This window comes from Malus domestica, chromosome 06 (genome assembly GCF_042453785.1).
Source record: "Malus domestica chromosome 06, GDT2T_hap1".
Lineage (NCBI taxonomy): Eukaryota > Viridiplantae > Streptophyta > Magnoliopsida > Rosales > Rosaceae > Malus > Malus domestica.
Genome location: NC_091666.1, coordinates 18,737,892 through 18,758,407, shown reverse-complemented (window position 1 = coordinate 18,758,407; position 20,516 = coordinate 18,737,892). Strand labels below are relative to the sequence as shown.

The following is a 20,516-nucleotide window of genomic DNA, read 5'->3' as shown; positions in this document are numbered from 1 at the left end:
TGAATTGAAGCATGAAATCAGAAATTATGTAGGGGACAAGAGTGATCAAGCATGGCATGAGAATCCAAAGGGAATTCTATGTTGTTTTGCATGGCAATGAAGGCAAGTTGGGGTGACAAATTTTTGGGCTGAGTTCTTCATCTTTTGGACCATAATTCTTCACATTCTTGGCCTCTTTAGTTCTCAAATTCGTCCATCCACTTTGGCCCAAATATGTGACATGCATTCCAAGCTCCATTTTGCTCCAAAATGCTCCAAAATGCATCTTCTTGCCTACTTTGTCCATAAAATTTGAAAACACACCAAAATGACTTTAAACATTAAAATAACTAAGGAAACACGACATAAATGCACAAGAACAAGCCAACTAAGTCGCATAAATATGCTCCTATCATGTGAGTTTGAGATAAAGGGAGAGAGAGAGTTAAGGCACCGAAGTAAAAACGCGCCCAATTTTGGCAAAAAAAATCAAATTTATAAATGTTTGCGCGACGAGGGTGTTTAAACTTTTGTTGCACCACCGGTTTTTTTTTTTTTAAATCAAATTTTTAAATATTTGCGCGACAAACATTTATAAAACGTCGTCGTGCATATATGTAAATTTAATTTATTGTTTGGTTTAAATAATTAAATATTTTTTTAAAAATTAATTTTGTTACAAATTGTAAATGAAACTTTTCTTTGTGTACAAAATAAATACCATTCAATACATATCATAACATTTACATTACAATGTTTCATTAAACCTCGTCTGAACTAGAATAAATATCATCACTATTGTTAGATTCAGACTCCTATTCCTCCTTGTTTGTAGGCACGTCAACATCATCATTTGCACGCTCTGGTGCATTGTATCGCGGTAGATGCCCGAGGTCAATCATAATGGAGTGGATCGATATTTCGATTTCAGGACCTCCGACTACCTGATACGATTCTTGTACAATAGTCATATGTCGTAGTGTATATGCACCAAATGTCGTTGAAGTCTTTAACTGTTGGTCAGCAACGTCACCATAATCGTCATCGGCAGCAGGATCTCTGTTCGGAATATCATACAACCCTCTCTGCTCAATCTTCTGAACTATTTTCCATCCCCTCCCATCGTTAGGGTCATCTATATAGAAAATTTGTCTATCTATCGTTGCCAAAATGTAGGGGTCGTCGTTATACCAACATCTATTAGTGTTGATCGATAACAAACCATTGTCTCACTTAACACCTCCAACCCGACGTGGGTTTGTATCAAACCAGCAACACTTAAACATGATAACTTGACACCGGTATTTGTAAAGCAATTACATAACACTTGTCAGTTTTCCATAGAAATCAATGTCTGCAATGTCACATGCACTCGAGACATGTACCCCACTATATTGCATACAAAGCTTGTCATCATGCTCAGCTGCAAAAAAACTTGATGCCATTTACATGACAACCGAGGTACAATTCTGCGTTTAGGGGCCCAATTGCCAAGTTATACAATTCTTCAGTGTATGCGGGCGAATTCATTTCCTTCAATTTCTTCACCTAAATAAATGAGAAAAAGTTGTCGTGTTAGTTTAACATTTACAATTATACAAATAACCCAAAACGCAAACAATTTACATTTTCACGAAACCATCGAGGAAACAATTCACCATGCTTTTTGGCATATAAATGTGAAGAATGTTCCCGAGTCATCAACTCTTCATGCTCATCTAGGTAGGTAATTGTCTCATCACATTTGTTAAGTACAAACCAACGTGATACCTCCATGTCCATTTTGTCAAACAACTCCCCTTTGATTGGTTCGCCAAAGGGTCGTGCAATTTGGGCAAAAACAAAAACGTTTTCACTTCTCACACCACCATCATTATTGTGTTGCTGTCAATTGAACGTAGTCTCAATGTCTTGTAGGTACATTGCACAAAATGTAAGCGACTCAAATCCGACCCATGCCTCCACAATTAATCCTTTGGGCTTTGCCTTGTTTTGTTCACTCTTTTTTAATTCGCCCAGTAGTCTGCATCAATAAACAAATTATCGTATAAAATTAGTCAAATTGTACATACATCACGAACTAAAGTATTTATGGTGATTAAATACCTTTCTATCGGATACATTTATTGATAGTTGACGGGTCTGACTAGAAGTGCCTCATCCCATCACGTGGATAATGGTTGTGAAAAAAGTTGGAGGAAATATTTGTTCAAACTTGCATAGCACTTCAATAATATTGTTGCACAACTGTTTGACATCAGACTTGCGCAAAGATCTTGCAATTAATTGAGAAAAATATATCGCCAACAACATAATCGGCTTGACCACGTCTTCAAGCAAGAGGTGTCGAATTCCTACTAGGAGAAGCTGTTGAAGTATGACATGACAATCATGACTCTTGAGGCCGTAAAATTTGCCTCCATCCACGTTTACGCAACAGCTGATGATTGAAACATACCCATCTGGAAACTTTACAGAAGATAGAAACTGCAAAAACTCTTTCCTCTTTGTTTGGTTTCACTGAAAATAATGCGAGCTTTTTTCTGGCTATATCTCCGTCCCTTGTCATCCATAAACCTGGCCTAATGCCCATTTTTTCCAGATCGATCCGAGCTTTTATTGTGTCCTTTGTTTTTCCGTCAATGTCTAGTATAGTTCTGACCAATGTATCAAACATATTTTTCTCAACATGTATTACATCGATGTTGTGTCTCAATTTTAATTTGGACCAATACTGGAGCTCGAACAACATCGTCTTGTGTGTCCAGTTTAGATGTACGTCTGGTCTTGTCCTATTTACGGATTTGCCCAATGGAGCAAAATCCAACCAATTCACCTGAGCCAAAATTTCATCACCGAACCATTCTCTGGGTATTGGCCGAAGCTCTGTACCATTGAAGAAAGATGTCTCATTTTGACGCCACTCGTGGTCCCACGGCAACCATCTACGATGCCATAGGTAACAAACTTTTCCCGCATGGCAACTAGACGTTGTGTCCTCTTTGCAAACCGGGCTCCTCAATGCTCCACCCAGACATCATAGCGTACGCAGGAAAATCGTTTATAGTCCACATCACAGCTGCTATCAAAGTGAACATCTTCCTGGTAGATTTATCATACGTGGGAACACCATTTTCCCATAATTCTTTTAGTTCATCGACCAACGGTTGTAAATACACATCAATAGACTTGCCTGGATCTTCAGTTATCAACAATGTCATCATCATATATTCTTTTTTCATGCACTTCCATGGTGGCAAATTCTACGGAATTGCAAAGATTGGTCAAGTGTTGTGGTTTTGGTTTAGAACCCCGAACAGATTAAACCCATCTGTCGCAAGTCCCAATCTAACTTTCCGGGGCTCACGTGCAAATTCAGGGTACATCCGATCAAACTCTTTCCAAGCCTCTCCATGTGCAGGATGTCTCATAACATCGTCATCCACTCGTCTGTCCTTATGACACCTCATGTCGCTTGCAGTGTGCGTCAAGATATACAATTGTTGCACCCTGAGTTTTAATGGGAGATAATGCATAACTTTTTGTGGAATCATTGTTCTTATATTCTGAGACGTCATTTTAAACTGCGATTCATTGTATACAGGGCATTTATCTAATGCTTTATTCTCTTTGTAGAACAAAATGCAATTATTTTTACACGCGTGAATTTTTTCATATCCCAATCCAAGACCACTGAACACCTTCTTTGCACTTTTATGATCTTTAGGAAGACAATTGTCCTTTCGAAGCATCCTCTTGAAAACCCTTGAAAAGTAATCAAAACACTAGTTCGACATATGAAACTTTATTTTGCCATGCATCAACTCAACAATGGGCCGTGAGCACCGAAAATCCTTCGCAACCGGGGTATGATTCTTGCTTGGCACTTTTTAATAGTTTTTCATATTTTTCGAATGCTTCACTATCTATGGTGGGAGAGACGTCATCTTCTACTTCCACATTCGTATTTGAACTAGCGGTTGGAAAAGTATCATTTATAATGTTCATAATTTGGTCATTTGGCTCCACAACAGATTCAATTGTATCCTCTACTTGGTTAATATGGAAAGATGTAGCATATTTTATTTGTTCTCCATGATGATTCCACGTAGTATAGGTTTCCATTATCCCATTTTTGACTAAATGGTATTGAATAGTTTCAAAATATTCAATCACTAAGTTGTTACACTTTCTACAAGGACACCGATTTTGAGTTGAATTGCAGTTGTTTGCAATTGCAAAATTGATGAACTGCTTTATTCCATCCAAATAAGCATCAGCACATCTATTAGGATTATGTTTCCACTGTTTGTCCATTTCACCTGCAAACAAAAAAAATGTACAAGGGTTACAACAACTTCAATTATAACATGCCACCTTATGCCTATGGTATGGGTCATATCTCATTCAAGAATGCACATTTATGTGTTGTAATTTACGATTCCAACACATTAGAGTTCGAGCGTGGGAAAGTTTTGGTAGCATCTCCGTGAAGTTTTTCAAGTGCACGACGTACATACAAAAACTACGATGCACCCGAAGAACACAAAGAGATGCTACCACATTTCCCATGTTCAAACTCCAATGCGTGAACCGCTCATTACAACATGTAACTATGCATTCTCAAATTGTCCAAAATTTTGGGACAATTCAAGAATTAATTGGACCGCAGTCATGCTTTCACATCCATTTGCGATTTCCAACTAATTCTCAAACGAGAAACTAAGCTTATATGAACATTGCAAACCATTGTTTGCATACAAATACATAAACTCACAACACATATAAACTACATACAACACAATTTAAATAAATGAAAATTAAATAAGTTAGTTAAGGAAAATTATACCTTCGAGACTAATGACAATCCCGACGGCCAGATGAAATATTTCCAAGGGAAGGCAGCTGCTGCAATGCAAATTTTTGCAGCTTTTGCCTTCCTGCATTTTGGTTAAGTTCAATAAAGTGAAAGACTTTGTGCTTCAAATTTTTGGCGCCATCCAACTACGCCTTGCCGCGTTTTTATAACACACTGTGCAACAAACTATGGTTTTGCATTACTTTTTGTTTTTTTTTAAATAAATTTTTTTTTTCAAAATAAAATTAATTTTTTTATTCACACTTCACATTTTTTCAAACTACCTAAATACTTAATAAATCAAGAACTTATTTGGTTATACCACTTGTACAAATTAATTAATATACATATTTATTAAAATGCATTAATTTTATTAATAGTAAACATTAAGTACATATTTAATTAAACTCTTCATACTAAAAAAACTTAAAATTCAAATCTAATTATTAAATTACAATAAAAAACCCTATTCTACTCATCCCCCGGTAGTTGTGGTTCTTGCTATAGTTCTGTCGCGCGTTTGATTATCGAACTTCTACTCCCGGAAATGCGACTTGAACGTGTTGTCGACAGCCTTCGTCAGATTTGGGTCATTTTTTGTTAATGTCCCAATTAGGCTATCATGCAAAAATTAATAAATAAAAAGCTCGCTATTTTATTATATTTAAAACACATTATTATTTAACTAATAAAATTAACAGATACGGCTAACTCATCAATTTTGTGCATCTTTAGCTCCTCGGGGTGGCTTTTCAAGACTCCCAATCCGCAACACATTTGGTATTCATCAATGCTCCAATGTCGGACCACAACCTAGCGCGCTGTTCTGACTTCACAACCCCTATTACTTCGTCAGCTGTGATTCGGTAACGGCTGCGACCATAAGTGTGTCAAACCCGTATCGCAGCAAATTTCTTCTTGTCTATCCACAAAATATATTTTCATAATACTTAAGGTAAATAAAAAATTTATAAAAACTACAAAATATACAACGCAAATCTTTTCCAGAACCTTCGCCATCCGTTGTCTTTGATGAACGCACACCACTGTCGGCCATCGTACCAACAATCAAAGAAAGAACTGATTATAATTTGTAGATGAATTGTACAGAAGCGTTTCCGAAACGAGTTGTGAAAAATAAAGATAGTAGAAGTGCATATTTATAGCAATGTTAGGGATTTTGTGCAATGAAGACTTTGTTGCGCAAACATCTGCACTAAATACAGTTTTGATTTCTCTTATTCTCTTGCACCAAATAACCTGACCTAAAATTGAACGCGATTTGCTTGATGAAGGTTCTGTTACGCAAGGTTTTGCATAACAACAGGCGTTGTTGCGTAAACCTTGTCGCGACGACTCTAATTTAGTTTGTAATTATGAAGTTTACATAAACATAGTCTATGTTTAGTAAACTTCATAATTACAAACAAATTTTTAGTTATAATATTTATTCTAAAAAAAATTAAGACCTTAAATAAATTGATATTATATTTCATTCAATTATTTAAAAATTAAACAGGAATTAAAGTATAATTAAGTCAAACACATAACTTATAAAAAACCTTAAATTTAAATATTGTACTCAAAAACATAAATTTAAAACTACTATTTCGATGGTGCTCCATTCCGCTCAACGTCATAACGGCACTGGTTGTAACCTCCCTCCAACGCCCGCCTCCATCAACTTCATCAACTCTTCATTTGTATCATCATCAAGAGTATACTTACACTGTTACACATATATGCAAAAACAAAAAAAAATCACAAAATTAATTATTGAACCATCAACATTATACTTACTAATAATTCATCCATCACCGCCTTCTTCACATTCTCATGCACATCTTTCCAAGAATGCGCAGGAGGACAATTATTTCCCATGACTACAGCGATTGCATGCGCGAACTCAAAATGTTGCCTCAAATCATACGGGTTGGCGGCTGGCACACTCTGATCCTTATTTTTGTCCTCCATCCTACCACGAACATAATTGTGAAGAATATGGACAACATAATTGTGAAGAATAAGGAGAGCAGAAGCGCATATTTATAGGAAGGTTAGGGTCTTTGCGCAACGAAGGCTTTGTAGCGCAAAGACCCGCACTAAATACAATGTAGATTCCTATTGATTCACATACATTGAACGCTCTGACTCAAAACTGACTGTAACTTGCGTAATGAAGCCTTTGTCGCATAAATGTTCCTCGGTTTCCCATGTGTTGAACGCTTTGTCCTAGAAATTGAACAAGCTTTGCACGACGATGCCTTTGTCGTGCAAAGGTTTCGTGGGAAAAGCTTCATTGCGCCTTTATTTTCACGCAAAAAAAAAAAATACCCACGGTTTTCTTACTGGCTTTGAGCGATGAACATCTTTTTTTCGTCGTGCAAACGTTTTTGCACGACAAAGTTCTCCGTCATGCAACGTTCCCCAACCTTCTGCAATGAATTTTGCATTGTTGCGCAAAATTTTATCGCGCAAGTAGTTTTGCCTACTAGTGCCATTGCCTTTTTTGCACCAACAATCCAACTTTTTTTTTTTGTTATTATTAAGTTATTATTTTATTTTTTCTTTTGAAATATATTAAATTAATGGGACATAAATAATTAACAATATTTTTTTTAAGATTTTAGGAGTTTGTTATATATTCGATTTAATTAATAAATTAATTGTAATAACAATTTGTGTTACTTGAAATTAATTAGTAAATTAATTAAAATTATAGAAAAGTAGTTTAATCAAATCTTTAAAAGCCTTAGACATTTTATCTAAGAAATTAAAAAGAAATCAAGAATGAAACCTAATTTCTCCCTTTTTTTTGTATTAATCTATGAATATGATATGATTAATAAACTAATAATAGCGCACCATTAATTTCTGTTTTTTGTTCGTTCTCATTTATTTTGCTAGTGGTTGAGAAATGATGGATGGCGGGATGGTGGTAAATAATGTGATAAGCGAAGAAGAACAAATGAAATGTAAAAATAAAAAATAAAAAAATAAAAAAATAAAAATCTAAAATTGTTAATTATTTAATGAAATGTGTAGCATTCTACGCACATTTTCTCCCACGTATCTCTCACCACCCTTTCTCCACACCTATTCATTTTTTTCATTTCTCACGCATACTTTCTTTCTCTAAAACTTTTTTATTTGATTTTATTAAATAAAAATAACAGATTAGGCAAGTCGAGCCATATAGTAACCCTACTCTCCAAACTTGCACAAACGGTTAGAAGAAAAAATGAAAACTACAAAGTAAACTACTTCTTTCCTGTCAAGAGCGATTAGAAAGAGTTAACTCCCCAATAAAACGACCCCACTATCCCTTATCTTCAAAATTTAATTAAACAAAAAGAGCGACAAAAAATAAATACAAGCGGGAGGACAAAATCAAAACAATACATCATCCACCTGGAACCAAAGTACCAAACCAAGCCAAGCCAAATGCTGATAAACCACATGGATGATGAAGTCCATAATTGGCTAAGCAATCCGCCACCTGAAAGGCGGATGACGCATTAATTTGAAATGCAAAAGACATGCAAGCTAGCAAAGTTCGAATACAAAGCAGCACAAGCCACCGACAAAGGAGAATGATGTCAAATTAAATGGGAAGAAGACATGCCTATTTTAGCAAAGCTATCTGCAACAAAATTTTCTTCTCGAAAGATGTGAAAGTAGTAAAAGTTATCTCACGAATACAGTCTAAACAAGTAAACCATTGTGTGCAAAAAAGCCAAAAGGGGTAAACATCATTTGAATGTAGAACAAAATTAACACTAAAAGAGTCGCTTTTCCAAATTGAAAAATAAATACAAAAAAGAAAGTTATCAACTCTCAAATAAAATTTAGGGACAAGTTTAGCAGTATCCCATGACATGAACTTATGTGACCTCGTTCCAAATTGCACCTTGAATTTTTCCAACCCCCCAAAACTTTCAAAATGTTCAACTCCACCCCATACCATCAAATCTGTTAGAATTTATGTTAAATTTTGTCATGTTCTGTGCACTGATGCATATTTGAGGGCCATTTTTATGTTCCTCACCTATGAACTTGAAGATATAATTTCTTGGTTACACCATATATATATACTACAAGTATAATCAACTCCAAGTTCTCCAACCAGTTCAAAACAAAAATAGAAACCTGCAATTGTTTTTTTCTTCTTTTTTCAATCCAAAAAACCCCTTTCGTTCGTTTGTTTCTACTTTTCTCTTTAGTTCTTAAATTGAGCTAAATATAATTAAGAAGTGTGATTAGATATCTTTTGTTTGTGAAACTATATCCTCTAAGCTATTAACATACAAGGGGGCTTTCACATGTGTTTCGTTTTCCATTGTAACCTTTGCCAGAGGAGCTTATAACTAATATTGTTGACCTTTAGATGTTGAACCCTGAAAATATAAAAGACTCAGTGGTACACACATCCCAACAGAGACATCTATTTTTTTTCATCGTTTAAGGATTATTTAATGTTAATGATTCTAGTAGCATCACTTTGATTTGGTCTCCGGTGCCGACTCAGCAATTTAGTATCATTAGCAAGTAAGATACTCAGTGAATTTGGAATCTTTGACAGATAAGATCCTATCCGATCATGAGAAGGGCGGTAGATTAACTCCAAGGTCATGGAATATCCATGTTTTTTTTTTCCTAAATATATTTTACATTTAAGCGCCAAAATAATACATATCATGCTTTTCATGAGAAACATTGGTAGGAACTATAGCAGTGTTCTCTCTTTTTATTTTATTTTTATTTTTATTTTTTTTAACAAATAATATTATCTACACTAAGGGGGAAGGGATATGCTTAGCTTGATAGGGATTTTACCACCTGCAAAAGTAGGGATAAAAACACTTTAAAATACTTGCAAGAGTACAAGGTTATCGTAGTATAGCAGCTCAAGCAAGGTCGATCTCCACAGGGATTGAATGAATAATTTATGTTAAAACCAAATCTTAATTAATTATTTGAAAACAAAGTTTAGAAAAAAGATGATTTTATGATCTAAAATATTAAAAACGAATTTAATTAAAAACAATTAAATAAATTGGGAAAATAAATAAAACAAAAGAAAATAGTTTTGAAAATAAAATTTGAGCACTAGGGTTCCGCCGTCACCTTAACAATCCTACGTAGTTCTTTCAATTACTTATGAATTACACATGCATATTTTGAAGGTTAGGTTTTCCTAAAGTATGCCCTACTTGGAACCTCCAACATAGAACGTATATCTAATATGCAACCCGTCCGTGGCGTTCAGATCGAATGTGACCATGCAAGACTCATTAAGTTTTGTGAAAACCTTTTGAAAAACCACATAACTCTTAAAACGTGTTGTCCATCCTAAGAAGTTACACATATTAACCACAAGAAGCCAGTGCCCATTTCAGGGACAGCCCTTCGCCAAAATTGCATCAAATTACTTTTCTAAATACCCTAATGGTGGCCAATCATCAAGACAATTAGATAGTTTAAAGCATAGTGATTAATAATTCAAAACTTGCATGCATAATATCATAAGTAAATTGAAAAGAAACTACATATTCTTGCTAAAGCTCATGGCCTTGCCCTAGCAAACAAAACTAGTTACGACCAATCATAAAACAAAATATTATTAATAACATGGATAGAAAACACCTTGAAAGTAAACTTGAATCCTCCAAAGTAGTGTGCGTTCTCCCTCTTTTTTTTTTTTAACCTAATGGCTAAATATCTTATTTATACTAATACAAAATAAAACCCTAAAATGTCTTAGAATAAAACTAGGAAACCTAATAAATTGAAATAAAATAGGAAACAGAATCCTAAATTAATTTGGTAAATTCGCCCAAAAATCTGCACAGCCACGTTTTGGACCCAAATTAGCTCCAAAACTGGCCCAAAATAGCTGGATTTAAAGCTTGGACTATTCTGAACACTTCTCCAAAAGGCCACGAACCCATATGAGGTCATATTAGGCTCCAAAAATGCAGTTTAAGCCCAGAAACGTCACTTTCCAGCAAAGTGCACTGCTCCTTCATTTAATCACCAGAAAATAATCGCTTGGTAGAAAAATTCCAAATTTTGACACGAACAAGATAAGGAATACACGAACATCCTAAAATTTGAATCACTCCAAAATTTGTCCGTTTGGTCACGTTTTACTCTAGAGGAAGTCAAATGTCCTATGTTAAAAATATAAAGTAAAGTATCAAAATTCTACCAAAATAACCAATAAATTATAACTAAGATTAAGGTAAAATATATAATAAAATATTGACTCATCAAGTGTGATTAGATATCTTTTGTTTGTGAAACTATATCCTCTAAGCTATTAACATGCAAGGGGGCTTACGCATGCGTTTCGTTTTCCATTGTAACCTTTGCCAGAGGAGCTTATAACTAATATTGTTGACCTTTAGATGTTGAACCCTGAAAATATAAAAGACTCAGTGGTACACACATCCCAACAGAGACATCTATTTATTTTCATCGTTTAAGGATTATTTAATGTTAATGATTCTAGTAGTATCACTTTGATTTTGTCTCCGGTGCCGACTCAGCAATTTAGTATCATTAGCAAGTAAGATACTCAGTAAATTTGGAATCTTTGACAGATAAGATCCTCTCCGATCATGAGAAGGGCGGTAGATTAACGCCAAGGTCATGGAATATCCATGTTTTGTTTTTTCTAAATATATTTTACATTTAAGCGCCAAAATGATACATATCATGCTTTTCATGAGAAACATTGGTAGGAACTATAGCAGTGTTCTCTCTTTCTATTTTATTTTTATTTTTATTTTTTTTAATAAATAATATTATCTACACTAAGCGGGAGGGGATATGCTTAGCTTGACAACTGGGCTAGCAAGTATGTGGTTCAAACTCGCCTTTAGTGAGAATCGAACCTAAGACCTCTTACTTATAAGTGAAGAGAAATACTACTAGACCGTATTGACTTGGCATTCGTGTCGTGTTTTCCGTGTTCGTGTTGCTTTCGTGTCATACCCGGTATCTTAACTGGTCGTGTCGTGTAACATCCGTTAAAATAAACGGGTAAAATGACCCGACCCGAAATTGACCCAATAATATTAACAGGTAATATGACCCGACCCGTCACCCGTTAAGGAAAATATATTTTAAACTAATAAATAATCAAATGAAAAATATAATACTAAATAAGTATATACTTACCATATTGTCACATCCAAAACATAAAAACACAATTTTCTTTTAAGTATATTTTCACTCACCTAAAATCTTTAATAGTTTTTTAATTAATGTAGAAGTGTAAAAAAAATATAGAAAAAAAATATATAAACGCTCGTAATGACAAGCTTTACAATTTTCATGAAGAGCTTAACTTGAAATTCACCACTATAATCATATAAATCATAGATCAAAATTTAACCGTTGATTGTTGTTTACATTTACGCTTCATTGTTCTTATCAAATTTTGTTTTTTCAGATTTTGTTTTTTGAAAACTTGATCTATTAGAGGATGTGACACACCCCGACCTGGGGTGTCCACTAGGACTCCGAATCGAGCTGTGCTGGCCGACACCTGAAGGGTGACGAAGCCATAAAGTATGAAGATGTGGAAAAATGTGAATAAATTTAAACCTAAGAGTGCCTAAATACTAGAGTGCGCTGGTGAGCGGGAAGGAACCCACTTCACACGCGACGTTAGAGCATAAGTAAGTACAGTAGAAGGGATTAAGAATCGTACCCTCGAAAGAATCTTCAATACTAAGAATTGCCACAAATATTCAATGATAAGAAAGCTTAGGTAATAAAACCTGGAGGGTGAAAACAAAACAAGGGTGAGTGGCCCTGGAGATAAAAGTTTAGTAGAACCATATAAAACATTATAAACCCTCGATACAACACCTGTATAGTTTCCAGAAAAATCATAAATATACCACAACACAACATCTCATCAGCAATATCAATAATCATGTGATTAACAACCCATACTAGTACACAAGTTGGAGTCACCTATGGTGACTTGTACGACGGTACCCATATCTCATCAATCGATGTTAACTTATAAGTCGGAGTCACCTATAGTGACCTGTACGACTTACCTATATTTCATCAATATGCTAGCTCATCACATATCGTATCACATATGCTAGTTCATCACATATTTCATCACATATGCTAGCTCATAACATATTTCATCACATATGCTAGCTCGTCTCATATCTCATCACATATACTAGCTCATAAGTCAGAGTCACCTCTAGTAACCTGTACGACTATAATCATATCTCATCAATCAATGCTAGCTCATAAGTCGGAGTCACCTCTAGTGACTTGTACGACTATAATCATATATCATCAATCAATGCTAGCTCATAAGTCGGAAGTCACCTCTAGTGACCTGTACGACATATTCATATCTCATCAATCAATCTAGCCGGAGTCACCTATAGTGACCTATACGACATATTCATATCTCATCAATCAATCTAGTCAGAGTCACCTATAGTGACCTATACGGCATTACGCCTGCACACGAGTTGGAACCACTGTAGTGGTCTGTACGACATGACTGGGTGTAAATGAATACGCTCAAGTGCTACGATCACGTTAAGAGTCACCTACGAGTCGGAACCACCTATAGTGGTCTGTACGACAGGCCTGTGCACTTACCTTGAATTCAAGGTGAGCGTATGGTGTGGGATGTGAACATTACGTGAAGGACTGTGCCCTGGCCACGGGTGGAAACACTAACATCGGGGTGCAGGTTTATGAGCTTTAAATGCATCTAATACAACATGTACGATTCATAAGCAACCTGTACGACAATGCCGGAGTTGCCTACTATTGCAACCTACATGACAGTGTCGGAGATGCTTAAAAACATAAATGTAGTCATACCATAACCCCATCAATTCAACTAATACCGTATGCTTACTTGAACTTACCTATGTGTCCTGCGTTCACCTTTGCACTTCAGAGCGTTCACAATAATTATGTGCAAGGAATATATAGATGGAAATACCAGGATGTAAGTCTAAATTCAACATATCATAATATTTCCAGATATATAAACATATAAACAAATGGTCTTGAATGCATAAACTGTAATGTCCCATTCCCAAACTAGGCTATTGTCTCGATTATTCATTCTCATTTATTATATGGCTGCATCTAACGTCTCGTTAAACTACCTACGTACCCAAAACCGGGATCAAGCCATTTGTAGTTTGCAATAGTATTTCAAAGCATTCACAGTAATCATAAACAATAATCAATTTATAAACATTTATGGAATTGTGAATAATATATATATATATATATATATATATATATAAAATATACAGTAGAAAGGAAAAGACCCACTCACCTTAGGTTCGTGCCACGACTCCCTAGCACACATGTAGAGACATCATGAGCCATCGTCGCCTATGACCAATTATCAAATCACATATCAGAGTTCATACCGATAAAATACACAATTTACATAAAACACATCCTTACGTATTTCAATTTGGAAGATCTGCATCACAGATTTCAGATCCGTTGCTTCCAAAGATACACATTATACCTCTAGAACAACATCTTAAAGTCCCATTACGATCCAACGGTCGGATCTCTGCCAATTGCCAAAACTAAGTGGCGGTTAACCTTTTATTTCATGAACTTACAAATTCAATTTGGGAAGATCCGTATATCAAATTTTTGATCCGTAAGTTCCTATGGTCCTCAAATATTACGTACTAAAATATATTAAAGTTTGGTGATGATCAAACAGTCGGATCATCGATTCATACAATGACCAATTAACGTATCGTAGAGAATTTAGGTCCCAACGATCAACCTACGACATTCAAATATAAAAACTGAATTCAAGACATTTAACATAGAATAAAAATAGCATTGGAGGCCCACTGGACGTGCGTCGCCGCATGCGCCGACGCAGGTGGCGGTCGGCCACCCCGACTCACCAGAAAATTCAACTATTTCCAAAAATTACCAAAATTTACAGGAATGAAGATCTCAAAGAGAGGAACAACTTTCATACCTGCCACAAAGTCAAAAAGTGGACGGAAGATGGTCACTTTTTCCCATGAAGCCGGTGGGTGCCTAAAACTTCCCGATGTCGATTCGTTGTCTACGGTGGTCCAACGGGGTCAAGGTTGGTTGGATTTTTCTCCTGGGATGATGGGCTACAAAGACCAAGTGGTGGTGTTGGCCATCGCTTTGCCAATTCGCCGGAAAATTGAAAAGGGTGGTCGGAGCATTGTTGATTTTCGTTGACTTTCATGGCCTCAAACCGCCACATACCATCGTTAATCAAGGTGGTTCTTGGGTGGGTTTTGTAGAGGGGAATGAGAGCTTCAAGATGGTGGTGGTGGTGTCAAAAAACTCCATTGGAGTTGGCAGGAATCGGCATTGGAAGATGGGTGGTCGTGGAGGTGTACGGACGGAAAACCCACGGGAAAAGCTCCAGCTTTTCCCCTTTTCTTTTTTTTCTTCTTTCTTATTTCTAATTGGGCTGTTGCCCTTTTCTTCTTTTTCATCTAATTGGTCATTCTTAATCTTTTAACTAACTTTTAATAACCAACTTCAAACGTTCATAACTATACCGTTATAATCCAGACTTGCAAACGGCTTTCGCCTATCCGTTTGCATCGAGTACTACGAGGATATGCTAAAAGAATAAGTCATATGTCTCTCTAGATGATGATCAAACAGTAGTCAAAATCTTTACCTCTAGGGCATTTTCGTAAATTCACGCTTTTAAAATTAATAAAAACGTAAATTTTGGAACGGGTTGTCACAGGATGCAGGAAGATGAACGGTTTGAATTGTTGATATTATATTCAGAGTTTTACGGTTAGTGAAAATATTGCTTGATGTTTATAAAGTTTCTACAAACTATATGACATCGACTCTTATTTTAGTTAACCGTAAATATCGAAATGTGATATCAAAAATCTGAACTGTTCATCTTCTTACATCCACAAGATGATTATGTTTTCAAAAAAGAAAATTTTAAAATTGAAATTCAGTAAGAAGAATAAAGCGTAAATGGCAATCGACGGTTAAATATAAATTTAAGGTTTATGAATTACAGTGTTGGATTCCGAAGCTGACCCCTTCATGAAAGTTGTAAAGTTTGTCACTATGAGTGATTGTATATTTTTTTTTACATTGTTTACACTTCTACAATAATTATTATTAATTTTACCCTCAAATAAAAAAACATTATTTATGAAGGTTTGGAGGATTTTAAAAATCTAAACGATAATGTAAGTGTAACCATTATCTACTCGTGGAGGAATAATGATGAATCACGAGTGTTTATATATTCTTTCACATTTTTCATACTTATATGTATGTCTTCTTAGTTCTTACCTATACAAATACTATATTAATTTATTTTAATTTCGGACAACAACATGTTAAGTAAAATTTATCCTAGTAATGATAATAAGAAACTCTCATAATAAAAATAAATAATGACTAAAACTTTTTTTTTTTAAACTTATATAGAATAATAATACAAAACTATATATTTAATATAGAATATATTGTATATATTAATATGGCTATTGTATTTTATAATAAATCTTTTGGTAATTAAACTTTAAAATTATCAAAATAATTTTTTTCTTAATGGGTCGAAATGGGTTACCCACGTGTTACCCGCGTGTACACCTATTAAGAACCCGTTATTAACGAGTTCTTGACGGGTCACCCGATAATGACTCGATAAGTTATTGTGTTGACCTGAAACCTGTTATTTTCGGGTCGTTTTCGTGTCGTGTCAGAAACTACCAGGTCAAAGATCGTAGTACTAAGTGGCAACTATAGCGGTGTTATTAGAGCGCACGTCTAGAAAATGTAAAAGCTTCAAAGAAGACATCCTTTTAGTTAATTTCATTGCAAGTAAAAAAATATTTAATAAAAAGATTATAGTGATGGAAGGTTGGACAATTTGCTCACTAGCAGAAATTATCATTTGCCCAACTAAAGTTTGTCTGATGAACAACAATTCCGTTGGGAAAAGTATATTTACATGAAGGAACAAAACAAGTGGTTTTTTTCCATAGGTTTTAGGAGACGAAAGGGTTTTGATGGGCAAAGTGAATTCGTTGGGCAAACGGTGAGAAAGTTACGAGAAAGAAGTTAGAACACCCCGATAACTAATAAGTTTTATATAAAAACAGTTTGCATTACCATATTGTTTGAACAAAATTCATGAACCTTTGTGAGTGGTGGCCGAGTGCAAATCCGAGTAAATTCGAGCAACCTAGAAAACGATAAAACAACCGTGAGCAAGCCTAAGACAGGGGAGGGGGGTGCCAGCCAAAGCCTCTCCAATGATCAAGTTGGTGAATGATTTTATACTTAAGTAGTAGGCAAGAGAATTCTAGCGTTTAGATTGCGTTACCATAAATGAACCCTAGGTGGGTGTATTTATACCATGCGGAGATAGACATTTTTAGGATAAAACCATTGTTCTAAGCCGGAAGAATTCTAGAGGATATTTAGAAGTAGATATTGCTTCCTTTTAGGTGTTGTGATTGCTTGTGGCACATGTCAATCCCTAGGTTGTAGGAACTCCAACACTTATAGGACATGATTGTGTCTATATCCAGATCAGATCGTGTGTCTTGCAGAATAAGCATGGTCATCCAGCGGAGTTGCTAGAACTCCGCCTAGTGCGCAAGAGTAAAGTGATGGTGGCACTGGTACTCCGTCTAATGCAACTCCGCTCAGAGCTTAACTGGACTTCTGAGGTAACTGTATTCGGCATACTCTAGCCTTGGAAAATCATGATCCCACAATTTCCCCCAACGATCTGTCTAAGAGGCAATCCGTTATTTTAGAGGATGGATTGTTATCCAAAGACCATGCCTTTGGGAGTAAGCCGGAATATGTACCGTTTGGTATTCAAAATCTTGAAATTTGGTCTGGCTCACTAAATGGAGGTAGTTGAGCCGTTCACGATTTCCGTCATTTATTAACCATCATGATGATGCACACCTCCATTTTGCACGCACGCTCCTAAAAAATGAAATCGTACATCTCATTAATTGGCCTTGATCCCCATTCATGCTGACCTGATGACGACCATTTGCCTTCAACGGTGAGATCCTCTCCTGGTCTGTCGTTAAATAGCCTTCTTAAGCCAAAATTTTCTTCAATCCTTCCTCATTTATGCCATAACGCCTATTTTTCCTTTGCCCAACCATAATCTTTTTTCGAGTCCTTTGTTGAATTTGTTGAAGAAAACTTTGATCTCAAAAAATTGTTTTGCCTACCGTAAATCCCTACGCATTCTCATAAATGTCTAATTGCTTCTTGCAACTTGCTCTATAATTTTTCACGCTTATTGTAACTTATTCTATAACATTCATCCCTTCGTAAAGCTATTTATGTGGGCTTTGTAGAAGGGTAAGATCTACACGAAGCATGAAGATCCACCGAATGGTCTTTTGTCACCGCTTTCTTCCTCATCTGATGCTTCCTGACGATGACGGTGATGGTCCTTCATTCAAACACTCACCCAAATGGCATTCATGTGGCTTGAATATTTGAAATAGCACTAGAATGCCATATGAACAACCTTCTTCTCGGGTGGGCACCTTATGCAGAATATGTAATGGTGTCTGATTCCTTTAAGGCGATGGGATGTTCTTGTGAATTCTTCGTCTCCGTTTCTTTCCATTTCCTCTACTCGTAGACAATGACGGTGGTGGATCTCAAACTGAGCACTCACCCTCAATGTAGTGTTGTGCTCAATATGCAGAAATGTGGGCGTAGCGTGCCGCTAGCTTGACAGTAGTATTCTTTCTTGAATCAATGGCCCCATTTCAACATGTAGTTTCGACTCCAAATTTTCTTTTTCACTAGGGATAAGGGCTTGTCTCCCCCAAAACGTTGTAGTAGTTTGATCTTCTTTGTAACTTTGATAGCAATGATTCATTTGCATGAGAATCTTCCTGTCTTATGTATCTTTTGGTATAAAGAATTTTCAATCCGATAAATATTTCCAAAGTAAATGAACTTCGAGAAATAAAATATGAAACATAGCAAAAATGTGAATAAGTTTGCAGGCCCGGGACAGAGTTTAAAAAAGAAACCCCTTTGTAATGTTGGTTCGGAAAGTTATTACCTCCTAAAATTTTACATAAGATTCTTATCGTAATATCTAGAGTAATACCGTACTCTAGTACTAGGAATTGAACATTAAACTCATGAGGAACCCCCTTGCTCCGAGCTATTTATCGACATTTATCAGATCTAAGACGACTTCGCGTACATCAGAAACATCATGCAAAATATAAGTTAATGACATTTTCATTACCTCTCCAATGTTTTTGGGCTAAGTGCTTTGAAAATTGCAACGTAGTGTGGGAAAAGAGTTTTTCTTCCCAGACTGGGTTACGCGTACGTTTCCAATGAATCTTAAATGAAAGTTCTTTGGAAACATGGTCGTCGGCATGTGGGTTGGAAACACTTTTTGAATCCTTTTGTCTAACACTATATGCATTAGACCTGAGCATTTTTAACCAGACTATCTTAGTTGGCTTGACCAAAGTACTTCCTTGTATTGGAGCTCCGTTGGAATAAAATTCCTATAGGGATTGCCTAGTCTAGATGCCTAATTCGGACATGCTAACACTTGTTGCAGAACATACTTGAATTAGTAAGTTGGTCTAAGAGTTGGTCTAAGATAAAAGTAGTCATACTCGGGGTCGAAGTTCAGAGCCATATTTGGATGATTTTCAGATCGCCTTTTCGACTATTCCCTGGAATGGCGTAAAGCCCAGGTTTGAATGTTATAACCCACAATCTTGCTAGTTACATAAAATTTCTAAAGGCCGGATTGGACTCCCAAGTCAGGGCATTATGTGCTCGTGCTTGTAGCATGCCAATCGTAACTACACTTATTACTATTCGAGTCTCCCAAGTTGCCAACCATTTAAGACAGACTAGGCTAAGAGAAACTCCTCTAACAACGTTACTTTGAACTTTTTTAGACGTGCATTCATGAGAAGTTTTTCAAAGTTAGTGCCCAGTTTAAAATGAGTAGGGTACTTCATTGCATTGTAAATAAAAGAGAAAACAAACATTTACGACAAATAACTTTTCTTTATTCATGACTCAAATTGGAATTAGATTGATGATGGGTGTGATTGAATCCGTAAAGGATTACCTACATATCTATGAGATCAAGAATCAAATCACTGGTGTAGTTCAAAGAAAGATGATGCGATGTAAAAATTACACCAGGGTTCACTTTTGACGATAAGCCTATGGTGAGACGTAAGGAGATGAGTTCTCTGTGGGCTTGTCTTCGCATAGATGACAGCGTTGTGATTGGGTTCGAAGATGACTACCTACATATCATGGGAAGGGAATCAAATCGTGTGTAGTTCGTGTGGTGCGCTTACGAATAGTACTTTCTGAGCTTTATGATGTTCCATTTCTTGGTGAGCGAGGTCCCGTACATATGCTCCAAGTGATAAGATACATTGCCCCCCATTCTGGCGATCTTGTATGGTTCTTTCTAGTTTGCTCTGAGTTTCCCCTTTTCCTGGGATCTTAGTGTTTTGAAAGACTTATCTTAGAATTAGGTCCCCGACTTGTAGCCTTTATTGTAGTACGACTAGATCTGTTGCTAGTCGGACTTGAGTGCAATCCCAACGTTCTTCTACGAAAT

The 20,516-nt window shown here is 35.9% G+C and overlaps 1 long non-coding RNA gene across 3 annotated transcripts; it reads right to left on the bottom strand.

The window, feature by feature from the left end:
- Positions 1–8,089: 8,089 nt before the first annotated feature.
- LOC139196687 (uncharacterized) lies at positions 8,090–15,387 on the bottom strand. Of its 3 annotated transcripts, XR_011581785.1 has the most exons (4): positions 14,862–15,387; positions 14,318–14,432; positions 14,184–14,242; positions 8,090–8,336 (listed from the first exon to the last, which is right to left on the bottom strand). It is a non-coding gene; the product is annotated as an uncharacterized lncRNA (long non-coding RNA). The 3 variants fall into 3 exon arrangements; XR_011581784.1 differs by lacking the exon at positions 14,318–14,432 and having other exon boundaries at positions 8,091–8,336; positions 14,862–15,384; XR_011581783.1 differs by lacking the exons at positions 8,090–8,336; positions 14,318–14,432 and adding an exon at positions 12,158–12,627 and having other exon boundaries at positions 14,862–15,384.
- Between the last annotated feature and the right edge of the window lie 5,129 nt (positions 15,388–20,516).